This window comes from Amblyomma mixtum, chromosome 10, assembly GCF_055824585.1.
Source record: "Amblyomma mixtum isolate Tamu chromosome 10, ASM5582458v1, whole genome shotgun sequence".
NCBI lineage: Eukaryota > Metazoa > Arthropoda > Arachnida > Ixodida > Ixodidae > Amblyomma > Amblyomma mixtum.
The window spans coordinates 172535213-172551715 of NC_143021.1; positions in this window are offsets into that span (position 1 = coordinate 172535213).

Genomic DNA, 16503 nt, shown 5'->3' on the forward strand with positions numbered 1-16503 from the left:
CTCCTTTAGTTTGAAAGTTTTCAGTTATATTGTTGTGTGTTTTATGTAGTTTCATATTGTTATCTACTTTATTCTCCATTTTTAGCGACCAACATTAACGAGTGTTGCCACTCATTAGCTATGTTTCTCATGCAATGTCAGTGCTTTCTGTTTAGTACTGTGCGATGTCAGTGCACGTTAAAGAACCCCAGGTGGTCGAAATTTCCGGAGCCCTCCACTACGGCGTCTCTCATAGCCTTAGTCGCTTTGGGACGTTAAACCCCATAAACCAAACCAAATCAACCTTTCTGCATTAAGGATAGTTGCCGGGCCAGTTGGTACATGATCACACCGTAAAACAGCGCGCTTACACGGGACGAAGAAAGAAGACACGCACACACACAGCGCTGAACTTACAACTGCATGGTTTATTGCATTGCTCGCAATAAATACCGGAAAGGAAAACAAAAAACAACCAAAGGAAGGCGAGGAGATAACCTCCTGTCACATCATGTCGTCAAAGGTTATTCAAGATATTTAATCTCTTTTTTTGTCAGTGCCATCGATGGAGTGCTAACGCATGACGCGCCTTTCCTGTCTATGATGAATGCTTCATATAGTTCACGGTCGAGTGAGGACCATCTGTGTTGGTGCTATGCTCCGAGGTCTAAGAAATGCCTTCTGCCTTACTCGTCCGCGCATACGAAGCTTGTCAAACGAGCAATAGCTTTGGGCGCCTTGAACAATGCCCTCAAAAGATCGTGCCATCACCGACAGCAAGCTAGCATGGAATCTCAGCTGAAACGTCTACGCGAAGCGGGTTTCCCGGATGCCCTCATTTTAGGGATCGGCTTCAAGCTCCTGAAGGATCTCCGCCTATCTAGCCTCCCGATGAGGCCACGCAAAGAAAGAGAGAAGATGGCTGTTATGCCGTATCTGCACGGGATCAGCCACTCGTTGAAGAAGATAGTAGGGCGTGCTGGAGTGAACTTGGTCCTAACCGCACCCAGAAAGCTCAATATGCTTTGCAGAATGGTGAATGAAGATGCCCCAAAACCAGCGCGGTGCAGTAAGAAACATGAAAAAATGTTCACCACCTGTGACACGGAGGTAATCTACGAGATACCGCTGTCATGCGGCGCATCTTATGTGGGCCAAAGTGGACGCTGCATAAACGACCGTCTACGAGAGCACGCCATTAACATCCGCACGGGATACGGCAGCACGCTGGCAAAACACGTATCTGCCTGTCATTGCACACCTAACCTTGGACGAAGCCAGATTTTGAGGCGGTACAATCATCAGCACAAACGTGAACTATATGAAGCATTCATCATAGACAGGAAAGGCGCGTCATGCGTTAGCACTCCATCGATGGCACTGACAAGAAAAGAGATTAAATATCTTGAATAACCTTTGACGACATGATGCGACAGGAGGATATCTCCTCGCCTTCCTTTGGTTGTTTTTTGTTTTCCTTTCCGGTATTTATTGCGAGCAATGCAATAAACCATGCAGTTGTAAGTTCAGCGCTGTGTGTGTGCGTGTCTTCTTTCTTCGTCCCGTGTAAGCGCGCTGTTTTACGGTGCAACCTTTCTGTTTAGTTTTTAGATTGTTACCCCCAGAGCCCCGGGGATAATCCCCTGTTCACGCCTGTATTCAGTTTTGCCTGTCTTTTTGTATATGTCGTTTTTTTAACAAGACTAGATGGTGGGCTAGATGGTGCATAGCTTATATTGAAAACAAACTTAAGCGCACACCAAAAAAACGCACACAAGAGGAGGATACACACAGGACAGGCGCTAACTTCATCTGATTTATTCGCAGGTAATAGAGCGAAAATATATACATAAAACGAGACATGCGCAGTAAAGAAACAGATTGTCATATCACAATGCGTGCTCAAGATATCTGTAATCTGCCTGCAAAAGATTAACTGACGTGTCACTCACACAGTCATGCCCCCTCTTCGTGATGTGAAATGCTTCTAATAATTCCCGTGCCGTCTTATCACCGCTTCTGCCAAGTATCTTTATCTCCTTCAGCCGCGGCTCGCCCGCTCTGCAGTTCGCACAATGGTCTGCCAAATGTGTCCCTCCACCCCTTAATGCCCGCAAATGTTCCCCCGCCCGGTCATTGACACACCGCCCAGTCTGGCCTATGTAAGCCCTACCACAAGTCAAAGGTATCTCGTAAACGACACCGGAACAGCAGTCGACATACTTCTTTGAGTGCTTCTTCCTGCAGCCTTTCCAGGAAGCCTTTGCATCTTTGCATCTTTTCATCTTTGCGTCTTTGCAACTTTCCATCTTTGCATCTTTGCTACTTTGCAACTTTTCATCTTTGCAACTTTGCATCTTTGCAACTTTTTCAACTTTGCAACTTTCCATCTTTGCAGCCTTTGCATCTTTTGCAGGCAGAATACAGATATCTTGAGCACGCATTGTGATATGACGATCTGTTTCTTTACTGCGCATGTCTCGTTTTATGTATATATTTTCGCTCTATTGCCTGCGAATAAATCAGATGAAGTTAGCGCCTGTCCTGTGTGTATCCTCCTCTTGTGTGTGTTTTTTCGTGTGCGCTTAAATTTCTTTTCAATATAAGTCGTTTTTTTATTTTTTATCCCGCTTTCCCGAAATACTGTGCCATAACATTAGCCTCTGTTAATTTTTTTCTCTCTGCTACATTCTTTGGAACTGTTTGTTACGTATGTTGCTCTGTTTTTTTTCCACTGCATCACTCCCCCTCTGTAATGCCCTCTGGGCCAAGAGGGTAACTTGAAATAAATAAATGAAAAAAATAAATAACTAAATATTTGCACCGCAAACAAGACATCGAGACGAACTTTATTAAATGCTTATTAAGGTCAGCCTCAGTTAGAGCTATTTGGTCACTCTCAACCAATGCTTGATCCAATGTCGAACGTGGAATTGAATATGAGGTTATCGCCGCAGCCGATCACTCCTTGTGGTAAACACACTAACGTGCTGTGCTTCGCTCATCGTCGTCTTCAACTATTACTGGTGTGGAATTAATATCGTCGGCAGACGGCCCAGCAAAGCAAAACAATGAGCCTACAGAGCCTGAGACACCAACGCGCTCAAATTTCTCATTAGAGAGAATTTTAATTGCCCTTGGATTTTTTTCAGAGGGGGTTGAGGGCGGCTTACTACCTCTACCACTGCCCTACGCACCATTCTGTTATTGTTTCAACCGCATACATCCAACATTCTTTGGATTCTCTAAAGCGCTGCGCTTATTATTTCTACAGCCATTGATTTGTAGCTGCTGCACGAGGCAATGTATACCTTCGAAAGTAAATGTACATCAACAAGGCGTGATGGGTGCACCTATGTTTCACATATGGGTGATAGAGGGCATGGTGCATTGGAGTTCAAGCAGTTTTAAGATTTGGACTGGAATTTGCAGCAAATATTTGAAACAAGAACCCTATAACGGTTCTTATCGGCATGTAGTAAATTGTGGCTGAATTAACAAATGCATATTTTTGAAGCATGTAGTTTCTACCTGGCGCTTATTTATTAACTTGGACATCTCTACTATAGTTCTTTTCTGTCTCTGGAGTTAGACGTCCTCACGGTTTGACGTTTCTTAATCAGATCTTTAGTCCCCTGAGATAGCTTACCGGCATCCTGTCGAACCATCCTACCACCTCCTCCTACGGCTCACTCCGTAATGATATCTGTGAGACGATCGTTCATTATTTCAACAGTACGGTCGTCATCTTGAGTTAAAGCGGAAAATATGTTCAGCACTAAAATTCTGAATTCCTCTATTTTCCCTCTTAATGCTAACTCGTTAATAGACTTCCGCTTCACTAATTTCCTCCATTCCCTTTTCAAATCTAAGCTAATACTAGACCTTACCATTCTGTGGTCGCTACAACGTACCTTTCCGAGGACCTCCACATCCTCTACGATGCCATGTTGAGCGCGCACTATGAAGTCTATTTCATTTTTAGTCTCACCGTTGGGGCTCTTCCAAGTCCACTTCCTGTTGGCTCGTTGGCGGAAGGAGGTATTGATGATCAGTAAATTATTTCTATCTGCAAACTCCAGAAATAACTGCTATTCCTAGAACCTATGCCATAGTCACCTACCGCCTGGTTTCCAACTTGCTTCTTACCTACCTTCGCATTGAAGTCGCCCATCTGAATAGGGTACTGTGATTTTACTTTGGACATTGCCGATTCCACGTCTTCATAGAAGCTTTCAACGATCTGGTCATCATGCCTTGATGTAAGCGCGTAGGTCTGCACCACGTTCAGCTTATATCTCTTATTAAGCCTAATTTCGATATCTGCCACCCTCTCGTTAATACTATAAAACTCCTATATGTTGCCAGCTATATCCTGATTTAAGTCAGAAAGCCGGCCTAGTTTGTGCTTGAGCACTTTATCTGTGTAATAAAGATTTGAAGTTCCTATATCGGGAAGTGCCGTCTCGCATGCGATTCGATTGTTGATTTTTTGGTCCTGATTGTCACCTATAAATTCGTGGTGCTTTTCGAGAATAAAGTCAGTTGATGTCTAGTGCCTGTGTTGTCTTCGTCTACCCTCGTCCCTGTTTCTTTAGCGCTACTACTATGTCCTCTCTATATCCTGATTGATGAGGGATCCCACGCCTAGTTCTCGTCTGTCTGCTAATCCACGATAGCACAGTACGTGCGCTCCTTTTAGTACTGTACACATCTCACCTGTCTTCCTAACCTCAATAACCAGTATCACATCGTCCCAATTAATACCCCATAAATCCTCCAGCAGCACTGCTAAACTAGCCTCACTGGATAAGGTTTTTGCGTTAAACGTTGCTAGGTTCAGTTTCCAATGGCGGCCTGTCCGGAGCCAGAGATTCTTAGCACCCTCTGCTGCGTCAGAGGTCTGATCACCGCCTTGGTCAGTAGCTCCGCAGCTACTGGGGACTGAGGGCCGAGGGTTACTTGGGTTGTTCATGGAAGGTTGTGGCCAAGTGCTTCACCAAGGTGGTCAAATCCTGCTCTTGTGAGGAAGTGCGTTGTCGGCTGTAGTCATCGAGATCAGGCCGCACCCCAGGACTGTTCGCATACAGTTATACAGTTTCATCGACACACGGAATGTCCTCTCCCTAAAAAATCCGGTGGAGAATTGTGAACAGCGGGGACCCAGGGGGTGTTTTCGTCCCCTGAAATCATTTCCGGCCGAGAGTATCAGCTGCTAAATCACCGGCAACAGTGGCCTGTTCTGTCTATCAGAAAAAAACTAATTTATCACATAACGGCGGTAAGCGCTTCTTTTAGGGTCACATTATCAGATTCTGAAACCGGAAATGTATGTGCTGTATCACAGAAAGAATGGAATCAGGCTGCGAAAAGACCGGCGGGTGCACGCGCAGGCCGATGTAGAAAAAGAAGCGATCCTGATCGGAGCTGAGGGAGAACAACAAGCCCTTCCGTGTACACCGACGAGCCATGGGTGAGCTTCCTGGTACGCAGGGCTCTGCCGCTATACATGCCGACCTGGAGGGCGTATTCGTGCGCCCTTTCGATGCTGCGGGCTAATAGCGATATCCTGCAGTTGTAATTGCCTCTGAGAACACGAAAGCCACGGCTACCCACTAAAAGACACTCATCTGTTACCTCCTCTGTTTGTTCGGTTTCTTAGGCCGTTTTTTACGGAAGATGAAGCAAGAAGCCCGGGTTGGCCATCTTATGCTAGAACATATACGCTGGAAGAGATCGCCTTCACACTGCCCGCATGTGACGTACCGTTTCTCTGCCAGGCGTTGATTGTGCCAGCAATCTTTCGTGTTTCATTTCTCGCAGTAGCCGGAATATTGTGGAAAAGATCGGGACAAACTAAACCGCAACAACAAAAAGGCAGTGCACAAAAATTGGTTACATATTCTTGTTTTGAATTCGTTGGTATGTGTGGCAGTGGAGGCGGTTTTAGTATAAGCATTTTTAGGCACAACCGACGCGAAACGTAGGTTGGTACTTGTACACGAACTGCTAGCAACCAAACAATCCCGCTTTATTGCCACATGCAGTCATAGATATACACATAGCGACACTGGTGCCTCTGGCGGCAGGTGATCCCCAAACCGGAACCGAAACCACATATACAACAGTACTCCTGCTGCGTACTCTCTTTGGGACAGTCGTCCTTATAGAAAGTGGCCGAGCTGGCGTCCGCTGCGTTAATAAGTGCGTGCTATCTTCTGGGGCAGCGTTGAACATTTCGAGGAGGTTTTCAGCGGGCGCCGCATGATGCGGTGACGACACACGAAGCAAGAAGTAAATCTGCCCGAAACGTACTTTGGTACTGGTCGTTTTTGACGCGGGCACAAAAAAGTTATTTCTCCGGCACTCTGTTAATCGCTACATCTGTAATTTATCTGCTCATAAGTACTGAAGTACGCCTCAGAACTAATCTCGAAGGTACGTTTATGAGCCACCTGTGCATTCACTAGTCGCGCCTTCATTCGCTCGGAAAAGTTGAGCCATTGTGGCACAGTGGGATTGTACTCGTCTCGCACCCGCAGGCCCGCGTTCGATTCGCGCCTGAACCCGAGTTTTATTTTCTTGTTTTTTTTTTTCATTAACAGTTCGTGAGTTGCTAAGTCACTCAGGGCACGAACTGCAAGGCGTCATCAATGAGTTAGACAGGCAGAGCAGAACAGCGGGGTTAAAAATTAACATGCAGAAAACTAATGTTCAACAGTCTAGCAAGCGAACAGCAGTTCGCAAGGGGTGGAGAGGTGCTGGAAGTATTCAGAGAATATGTCTATATAGGGCAGGTAGTGACAGCTGATCCGGATCATGGGAGGGAAATAACTAGAAGAACAAGAATTGGGGGAAGTGCATGTGGCAGGTACTCTCAGACCATGAATGGCAGTTTACCAACATCCCTCAAGGGAAAAGTATACAACAGCTGGATCTTACCGGTACTCACCTATGGGGCAGAAATGTGGAGGCTAACGAAGATGGTTCAGTTTAAGTTAAGGACAACGCGGCGAGCTATGGAAAGAAAAATGATAGATGTGACGTTAAGAGATCGGAAGCGGGCGGAGTGGGTGAGAGAATAAACTCTGGTTATCGACATCCTACTCGAAATCAAGAGGAAGAAGTTGGCTTGGGAAGGCCATGTAATGCGAAGGCAAGGTAACCGCTGGTCCTTAAGGGTAACGGAGTGGATTCCAAGAGAAGGCAAGCATAGCAGGGGGTGGCAGAAAGTTAGGCGGGTGGATGAGATTAAGAAATTTGCGAGAATACGGTGGCCGCAACTGGCGAAGGAGAGTTAATTGGAGTTAACCACATTGGAGTTAACCACAATATAAATAAATTATTAAAAAAAAATCCCCTGTGCCCCTTGGTTTCTGTGGCTGTTGGCTTCTGTCATATTTACAACGAGCCCCTCATTCCCCTTCCTTGTTTGCTTAATTGCTTAGCGAGGGCCTCGATTCTGGCAGCCTTGAGGCCATAGGAAGCATAAGAGGGTTCTCACACAGCTTCCACCCTCTCCGTTCGATGACGTTCTACTTCACACCTGCGGTAACTCAGGACGTTCTACGTCCGCCGCTTATGAACGTGGGTGGCGCTGATGAACACTCTCAAGGTTAGGTTACTTGTAAAACATAAATACCCCCGAAAGCAGAAGGTTTGACAGCCGTCGCCGTAGCTCAGACGTAGAGCACCGGACGCGTAATTCGGCGGTCGTGGGTTCGGATCCCACCGGCGGCATGTGGTTGTTTTTTCTTCTGCTTTTCTAATCAATTAGCTTTAAGCGATGACATATTCTAAATTGATCAACACCACAAAATAAATAAATCATTAAAAAAAAATCCCCTGTGCCCCTTGGTTTCTGTGGCTGTTGGCTTCTGTCATATTTACAACGAGCCCCTCATTCCCCTTCCTTGTTTGCTTAATAAGTAATCAATGTTATAAGACCATCACATGTTGTGCGTGAATATGACACCAAGATATATATACTGAGAAACCCTATCTACCACACGGCCATTGAAAGAGTAACTGAAAAGGGAAACGGAAGACTTGTTAAAAAAAAGACATAAGGAGGGTTTTGTCGAAATTAATTCTTATTATGCGAAACATATTAACGTAGGTTTCGGGCCTTCGCGCGACGCCCGGCGGTGGCCACCATTGACCTTGAAGTGAGATCCCATGATGTGACGTCACGTGATGACGTCACACCGGCTGCAGATGGGACCTCATATCGCGCCGTCGGACGTCGCCCAGCGGAGGCCTCCACGCTTCGGTTCGCGCCGTCGCGCGCGACGCGGCGGCGGCGCCACCAACGCTGCATCACGTGATATGCGACGTCACGCCAGGGATGAGGCGGCGCGCGCCCGCCGTCACGTCAGTCTCTGTGCCCGCAACCGCGCCAGCGTCTTTGCGCCAGGCGTGTATGCGGTCAAGATGCCTCCAAACGCTAAGGACGTTAATAATAAGAATGCAAAACGAAGGCTGCTTCGCATCCACTGGGCTTAACTTTGATAAGCCTCCAACTGTTTTGCCAGGTGCTACACCCACTACAGAACATAAAAAATGACTCTTAGAGATTACGATGGTCATTAGGGCCACTACTTCATACAAAACACAGTCATCAGCGTAAAGACGAATGTTAGGAGAAATGTTATGTGGCAAGTCATTTGTATATATTAAAAAGAGTAGTGTTCCAAGGACGGAGCCTTGAGGCACTCCTGACGTTACATCACCAGCAGCGGAATCAGAAGGATTTTAAGATACGAACTAAGAACGAGATGAAAGAAATCTAGAAATCGAATCAATGAAGTGAGGATTCTTTAGTACGGCATTGAGTTTAGCAAGAAGATCGAAGCATGAGTGACTCAGCTGGCTTGTTGCAAGCATGACTTCTAAAAACAGCAAACTGATGTTTAAGGGCTTCAATATCAGAGGTCATGCTTGGCCACAAGTCTAACTGCCTCGTTCTTCCTTTGCACTTTCCCATTCATAGGCGCCCTACGTGAACTCTGCAAGATTTCCGCTCACATTCGCGCCGGAATTACATTTGTTGCCTTGAGAAGTATCCCATTCACGACCGGAAGCTTTGAGGCCGCTGACGCGAGTTGCCCCTCTACGGCTTGTCCTTTTTCGATGTTTTGCAATGCCAGTTTTAGATGCGGGTCGCATGCGGTGTCAGGTGCAAGGCGTTGGGCCGTTGTGTCTCTGACGAGCGTTGACACCACGCTGACGGCATGGACCTCGACGTCGGTGGTATCCACGGCGGTGCCGTCTCCAGGAACGGGTGATATTGATAGCATGTCTGCCAGGGCCATCTTCTTACCAGGACGAAATACAATTGTGTAATCATTCTTTAAAAGCCCCAGAAAGAAACGCTGCACTCGTGGTGGCATATCAGCTATCGCCTTCTTTGCTATGTAGATAAGGAGCCGGTGATCGCTCTCTAGAACCACGGGGGGTCCGTAAACGAAGTGAAGAAATCGTTCACATTTCAGTTTGAGAATAGCGGTGTTCTGTCTCAGTTAACGATTTTGATGCGCATGCTACTGGCTTTCATTCGTCATCAGGCCTTTGCAGCAAAGCCGACCCAGCACCATATTGCGAGGCATCTGATGTAACTTTTACGTCGAGCTTTGGGTCAGAAATTGCAAGCAGCGGAGCTGCGCTCAGTGCCTCAAATTCCTCGCCGTTCTGTTTCATGGTTGGGCCTACACTCACACCGCACGTCTTGCTTGAGAAGAGATGTTATCAATGAAGTGCGCTGTGCCAAGCTTGGCACATATTTGCTAAAATAGTTTGCTGCTTGTTGGAAATTATTTCTGGATAAGGCCTGATGCCTTTGCTGGAAATTATGTCACCCAGGAATGCGATCTTTTGTTCACCAAGTTTGCACTTTGCAGCATTAAAGGTAAACCCTGCGAATTCAGCTGCTTTTAGTGCACTTCGTAGGCGCTTTTCATGCACTTAATTATCTATCGGGTTGCACTCCAAATCAACACATCGTGAAAACTCACGCGAACCCCAGGAAGACCGTCAAATACATCGTTTAGTGCGTTCTGAAACACTTCACTAGCTGAGGTAATGCTGAAAAGGAGCCGCAAAAAACAGTAACGCCCAAAGGGTGTGGAGAATGTGCATATTTTGGAAGAAGCCTCATCCAGGGGAACTTGATGAAAACCGGCATTGGCGTCCAAACGCGAGAAAAATTTTTGCGCCTGTGAGCCTTGCCTCAATACCCTCTCGCTTTGGCATCTGGTAGTGTTGCCGTTTCTGACTTTCATTAACTTTTCTCGGCTCAAGGCATACTCTTAGCTTGCCGTCTTTTTTGCGCACAATGACGAATGGACTTACTTAGTCCGGCGGGTCGCTCATTTTAAGAATGATGCCCTCCATTCCGTCCAGATTGGCACGCAGTGGCTGCTGAAGAGGCCCTCTTCGAGCCGGCTGGACGATGGGCGTAGCATCCTCGCGAAGCACTATCATGTATTCCCGCCGACATGAAACAAGTGCGGGAAATGCCGGGCAGTTTCCTCAGAAGCGGTTGTGGCTACAGCATCGATATTCCGCTCAACCAGACCAAAACGCTCGCTGGCCTGCAATCCAAGAATAGCCTGGCGGTTTTTTATTACCACGAAGAACTCAGCACTTCCCTTTCGTTTGCCAATGGCGACGGGCGTCGAAAAGGTTCCGCAGTGCTTGTTAATGCCACCGTTGTGCGAGCGCAGGGCTGCTCCGTTGGACCGAAGCGCAGTAACATTTAACTTTCGCTAGACTGATAACGGGACGAGTTTCGCTTGGGATCCGGTATCAGCTTTGAATGTGACGTTCTTTCCTCCAATGGTAGCTTCGGCAGGCCAGTCGCGGCCACTCGGAATGCCATCGACCACCACATCTAAATCTTCGAAGTCCTCATCACCGCCTGCATGCCAAAAGTAGCCGAGCAACAGGTTCTTGCTTCTCAAACGTATAACGGAGCATTTACAGCAGCCCTAAAGACCGAACGGTGCCATAATGTAAGGACAAGGTCTCACCTTTCTTCACACAGAATGAGAGCTCAAGGGCTGCCATGAGTGCCTCGCTACGCGGCTAAGAAACGAACCACCTGTGCCGGGTTACTTTTGACAAAGCCTGTACCTCACCAACATTAGCTCTCCCTCTGCAACACGAGGCAAAATGGTTTGGCCTGTTGCACGAACGACTAGTTTTCCCGTATGCCCGACAGCACCTTGGCGGATTTGTGCGGCCGAAACGGGTGCACGCTGCTGGCTGGTACTCTTTTCTTGAAGTTACTGCGTCGACTTCGGCCTCTTCATTTGTCTTGGACCATATCTCATTTTGGCGAGCGGTGGTTTCAGCTGCTTTGCTTAAGGTCACAGCCCTGTCGAGCGATAAATTCTTTCCTGTAAGCATTTTCTCACGTAGCTTGGACGAGTTTGTGCCGAGAACCACCTGGCCGTGAACCATGTCGTCAAATATGCCACCGAATTAGCAGAACTTCACCTGTTTCTTCACCTCTAGCGAAAATTGTTCGAAAGGTTCTGCCGGCTGCTGCACGAGCGTACGAAACACACACCTTTCATTCACTGCGTTTTCCTGCTCGGCGAAGTATTCCTGGAACTTTGCGACAACCACCTCGTAGTCCTCTTTGCCTTCTGTCTCCAAGAACGAGAAATTGTTGTAAATCTCTATCGCATCTTCGCCTGCTACGCTGATCAAGAGCGCCGTTTTCGCCGCTTCAGTCCTTGGGTTTTCAGGTGTTGTTGCTTCCAAGAAGAGTTCAAACCTTTGGTGGATATCTTCCAGCTTCTTCCGGCGTGTCCGGAGAGCATCAGTGGTTCTGGAGGCATGATGCTTTCCATGTCTCCAAAGCTGCTCCGGGTCGTCCGTTGGCGGGTGAGCGCTACGAGTGCAATCCGTGAACAGCAGGCTTGAGGATCATCCCACTTCTGACACCTTGTATCGTTTCATGACTGGCCTAAGTGAAAAGTGGGCGCAGCCAGAGAACAGTGAACGGACAGCTTTATTCAGCGAGTGTTTTTATAGCACACTCGGTGCATAACACGGCGAGTGGGGTATCGCGCATCAGATAGTGGCCTGCTCCCCAGAGCTTGGCCGGTGGTTAGTGCGCATGCGTGCGTCACCGACTGAAGGTCCGATACAAGTGTATTTTAAGTCCACCCATGTACTCTGCGGCGAAAATGTGTACTTGCAGAAACGCGGCGTGTGCATCGGATCGTGCATTGCATCAGTGCTTGGCGATTTATACCTTGCTCAGAAAGACATATTCATAAACAACACTCTCACTGGGACAAGCGTTCGAATAGTGTTTAGGTGCGTTGATGATTGATTAGTATAAGAGCAAATGCGGGATTTTTTCGCTTTGCCTTGAATTGACACTCAAAAAGTCGTGCCCTCACAAAATGCGGGACAGTTTTAATCACCAATTGGCTAGGCTTTTTGCAGCCGGGTTCCCCCGTTCGATCGCGACTGCGGTGGTTGAATGTCTCCTAAACAAGACAAAGAATGGTACTGGTAGAGCTAGGCCAGAGCTCCCTCGAGAAGAGGTAAGACCAGTGGTGGTGCCATACGTGCATCGTGTCGCCCATAATTTGAAAAAAAGTTGCCAACCGCCATGGTGTACGGCTCGCCTTCTCTGCAACGAGAAAGCTAGGTGGTCTTTGCTCCCGTACCGATAAAGAGAACACCAAGGAACTAGGCTGCGGAACAAAGCACAGGAGATCCTTCGTGAAAAGTGCCGAAGGGGTTGTCTACAAAATCTCCCTGTCTTGCGGGCACTCCTACATAGGTCAGACTGGCAGGTGCCTGAATGACCCAACGAGGGAACATGAGAGAAACGTAGAGCAGAAAAAAGAAGGCACACATCTAACTAAGCCCATTATTAAGTGCCCGTCCCGCAATTGTGAGCCAGGCTTCACTGATGTGCACATTCTGGGCAAAAACAATGATAACAATGCTAGGAGTTGATAGAAGTGTTTTTTATCAAAACGAAAGGCAACTTGTGCGTAAGCGACCCATCAATTGTATTGTATAACTGTGGAAAGAAATTCTTGCAGTGCGCCTTATCATGTCGTTTCTGAGCTTTAGGTGACCCACCTGCGCATGTGACGACAAGAAACATAAGTACGTTTCATGCATGCAATAAAATCAGTTGGAACTTGCCGCTTCGTCCTGGCACCTACCTATTTGTCTTGGCTGTTTTTTTTGCGCGTTAAAACTATTTAATTATGATTCATTAGTACTTTGTGATTGCCATGGCACGAATTCTCTTGAGTTCGCTTAGGCGGCCGTAGCCTGGTTTAGCCATGCTCTTCAGCCGCTTGTCATCATGCACGAGGTTCCTACGCAGGGATCATTGAAATTCCCAGATCCGGCTCGAGTTCACAAGGGGGAGGTCTACTGGGCATATGAACCCAGAGGTGACAAGGCGCCACTCCTTTTCCAGTCGGTGGATTCAAACGTGGTTAAAAGACCCATTGCAAACCTTTGTCTGGTGCAGTTAAGAAGCCGTGCATTAACGCACAGTAGTACAGTGGTTTGGTCCAGTTGGTCCGCGAGATTATTGAGGCCACCGAGACATCCAAACGAAGGGAGCAATGCCTAAGCAAGCCATCCATATTGTTAACTGAAGAGGAAATTGTGCTGTTGTGTGCAGTAATCTCGCTCTGAATGCGCAGGATGACGTGTGCATCATGGTGTAAAATAACGTGTTTGGAACGTTTGTTGTCCGTGCGAATATAAGATATGTCATTTCAAGCTTTCAAGCGTTGGTTGAAGCTCTGACACACAATGGTCTCGTTGCAGAGCAGCAGGTTTTCCGGACGATGTGCTTGTGTCAACGTGCAACTAGCTAGCTACTCATGAAAATGAAAGCAAAAAAAGAAAAAGTAGCCGAAAATGACACTGGTAGTAAGAACAAAGGTACGGTGGTCCCATATGTGCATCGGCTATCTCACAGATGGAAGAAGATAGCAGAGAAGTTTCGAGGCAAGGTCCTGTTTTCTGCGCCAAATAAACTGAGCAAGGTTCCGGCGTCAGTGAAACGCAAGAAAGAAAATGGTAACGCCACAGAAAGGTGTGGAATTCGTCACGGCACTCAATTTGTGCAACACTTGTTGTTGGGCTAGTTGGTTAGTTGGTAGGAAATGGCTAGTTGGCTAGTTGGTAGGACAGGAGCGCTGAACTTACAACTTTATTTTGGAAGTACAGATGCAACGTATATATACAGCCATGTCAGGGGGGCGTACCACACAAGGAAAGCAAGAACAAGTGGAATCTACAAGGTCATGATGAGACAAGCGGCACAAGCAAACCAAAGATCTTAACTAATAAAACACGCGAAGGGGGGAAGCTTCAATGATGGCAAGAATAAACAACAGGGAAAAAAACAACACGAAAAAAAACAAGGAAAAAAACGCCAGACCTCGTGAAGATGAAAAAATGATTCTGATAACAAAAACGCTATCGCGTTGAAAATAGCATGTATTAAAATCCATGAAGTAGTAGTAGAGTACTTTTTTATCGTTTTTTGTTATCAGAATCATTTTTTCATCTTCACGAGGTCTGGCGTTTTTTTCCTTGTTTTTTTCCCTGTTGTTTATTCTTGCCGCCATTGAAACTTCCCCCCTTCACGTGTTTTATTAGTTAAGATCTTTGGTTTTCTTGTGCGGCTTGTCTCATCATGACCTTGTAGATTCCACTTGTTCTTGCTTTCCTTTTGTGGCACGCCCCCTGACATGGCTGTATATATAGTTTAGTTTAGTTTATGGGGTTTAACGTTCCAAAGCGACTAAGGCTATGAGAGACGCCGTAGTGGAGGGCTCCGGAAATTTCGACCACCTGAGGTTCTTTAACATGCACTGACATCGCGCAGTACACGGGCCTCTAGAATTTCTCCTCCAAAGAAATTCAACCGCCGCGGCCGGGATCGAACCCGTGTCTTTCGGGTCAGCAGCCCAGCACCATAACCACTGAGCCACCGTGGCGCCTTTGCTGTATATATACGTTGCATCTGTACTGCCAAAATAAAGTTGAAAGTTCAGCGCTCCTGTCCGTCGTGTTCCGCCTTTTTCTTGTCCGTTGTGTTTTTTGCGCTGGTTCGTTCAGAAACTCAATTTGTGCAGTGCAGAGTTGGAGTGGTGTACAGGATTCCGTTCTCGTGTGGCCATTTCTACGTGGGCCAAGCAGGCAGTTGCCTCAATGAACGGCAACACGCTAATTCTTTGGGCGGCTCTTGTTCGTCAGGATTGGCTGCACATTGCGAATCCTGTCTGTGCACTCCGTACTTTGACAACACTGTTGTGCTGTATAGCCACAAAGAGCAACTAGTACGGGAAGTAGTAGAGGCGTATCATATCTTCAGAGAAGGTGACTCATGTGTAAGCAGCACTTCGATGGCCTTGTCTAAGCGCGAGATATATCTCTTGGCACAACGTGGGAGCCTGTAGGGGCTTACGTTTCGGCAATTGTTATTGCCCTTCCTTTCATGTTAGTAGTTTGCGATGACGACGTGAGGCTGTGACGAAGTGATTAGAGAATATTTATATGAGGTTTTCCAATTAAAACGGTCAGTTGTAAGTCAGCGGGTATTCGTGTGTCTCTATTTCTGGTCCTTCGTTTTAGTGGCGCTGTTTCGTTCCTTAAAGGGGCCCAGAAACAATCTTAGTTAACTGTTTTGCCTGTTGATTGCATACAGTGAGTTATAATGGTGCTATTAGCGTCGGTAATACCGCGTATATTCCGTTTTTTTAAATATTTTAATGTCCTCCGAAAAACAACTTCATGGCTCTGATGGTGTCGCCACACGGTGGCGGGTTTTTAGCAGCGGATATGACATCACCTGGCGCGAGCTTGATGATCGGACAAACAGTAAATATACTGCAAATTGTGTGAATAAATAGAGACACATTTTGTCACCTGTCTGCGTTTCATATTAGATCAACAAAAACAACTTGTTTGTCTTAGATAAAAGCCCTGCAAAGCAAGTAAAATAAAAATACACCACCAGGGGCGCTCTGGCATTGAAACGACGCTGCCAGTCTCAGCAAAAACGAGTTACAGGGAGCAGGTAACCATGGAGTACAAACTTCCGCGACGTGCTCTGGCTGGCTGTTTTGATTGGTTGCGCCAGGTGCCGTCATTGGGAGAGCGAAATAGGAGTGGGAAGCCCCGCCAAAATCGAGTTGCGGGCAGCGCTTTGTTTGCTTGTATTTTGAAATTTCTCCACTGAATAACTCCCGTTCCTGTGCATCGATTCCTGTAATTCTTTTTAAGTCAGCATCTGTGTTACATAAAGAACCCACCTGAAGTATAGCCGGTATCCCTCCAAGCAGTGTTTCGCAGCCCCTTTAAAGATGCAATACCAACTCGCCCACTATGCTATGTTACTACAAGTTATTCGGAATTAGTCATTCTTTACATTCATAGATCGCCGGGAGTCCTGACATCTCTCCTGGCGCAGTGATGCAACGGTTGCCCCGCGATGGCAGATGCTACCACTTATGCACA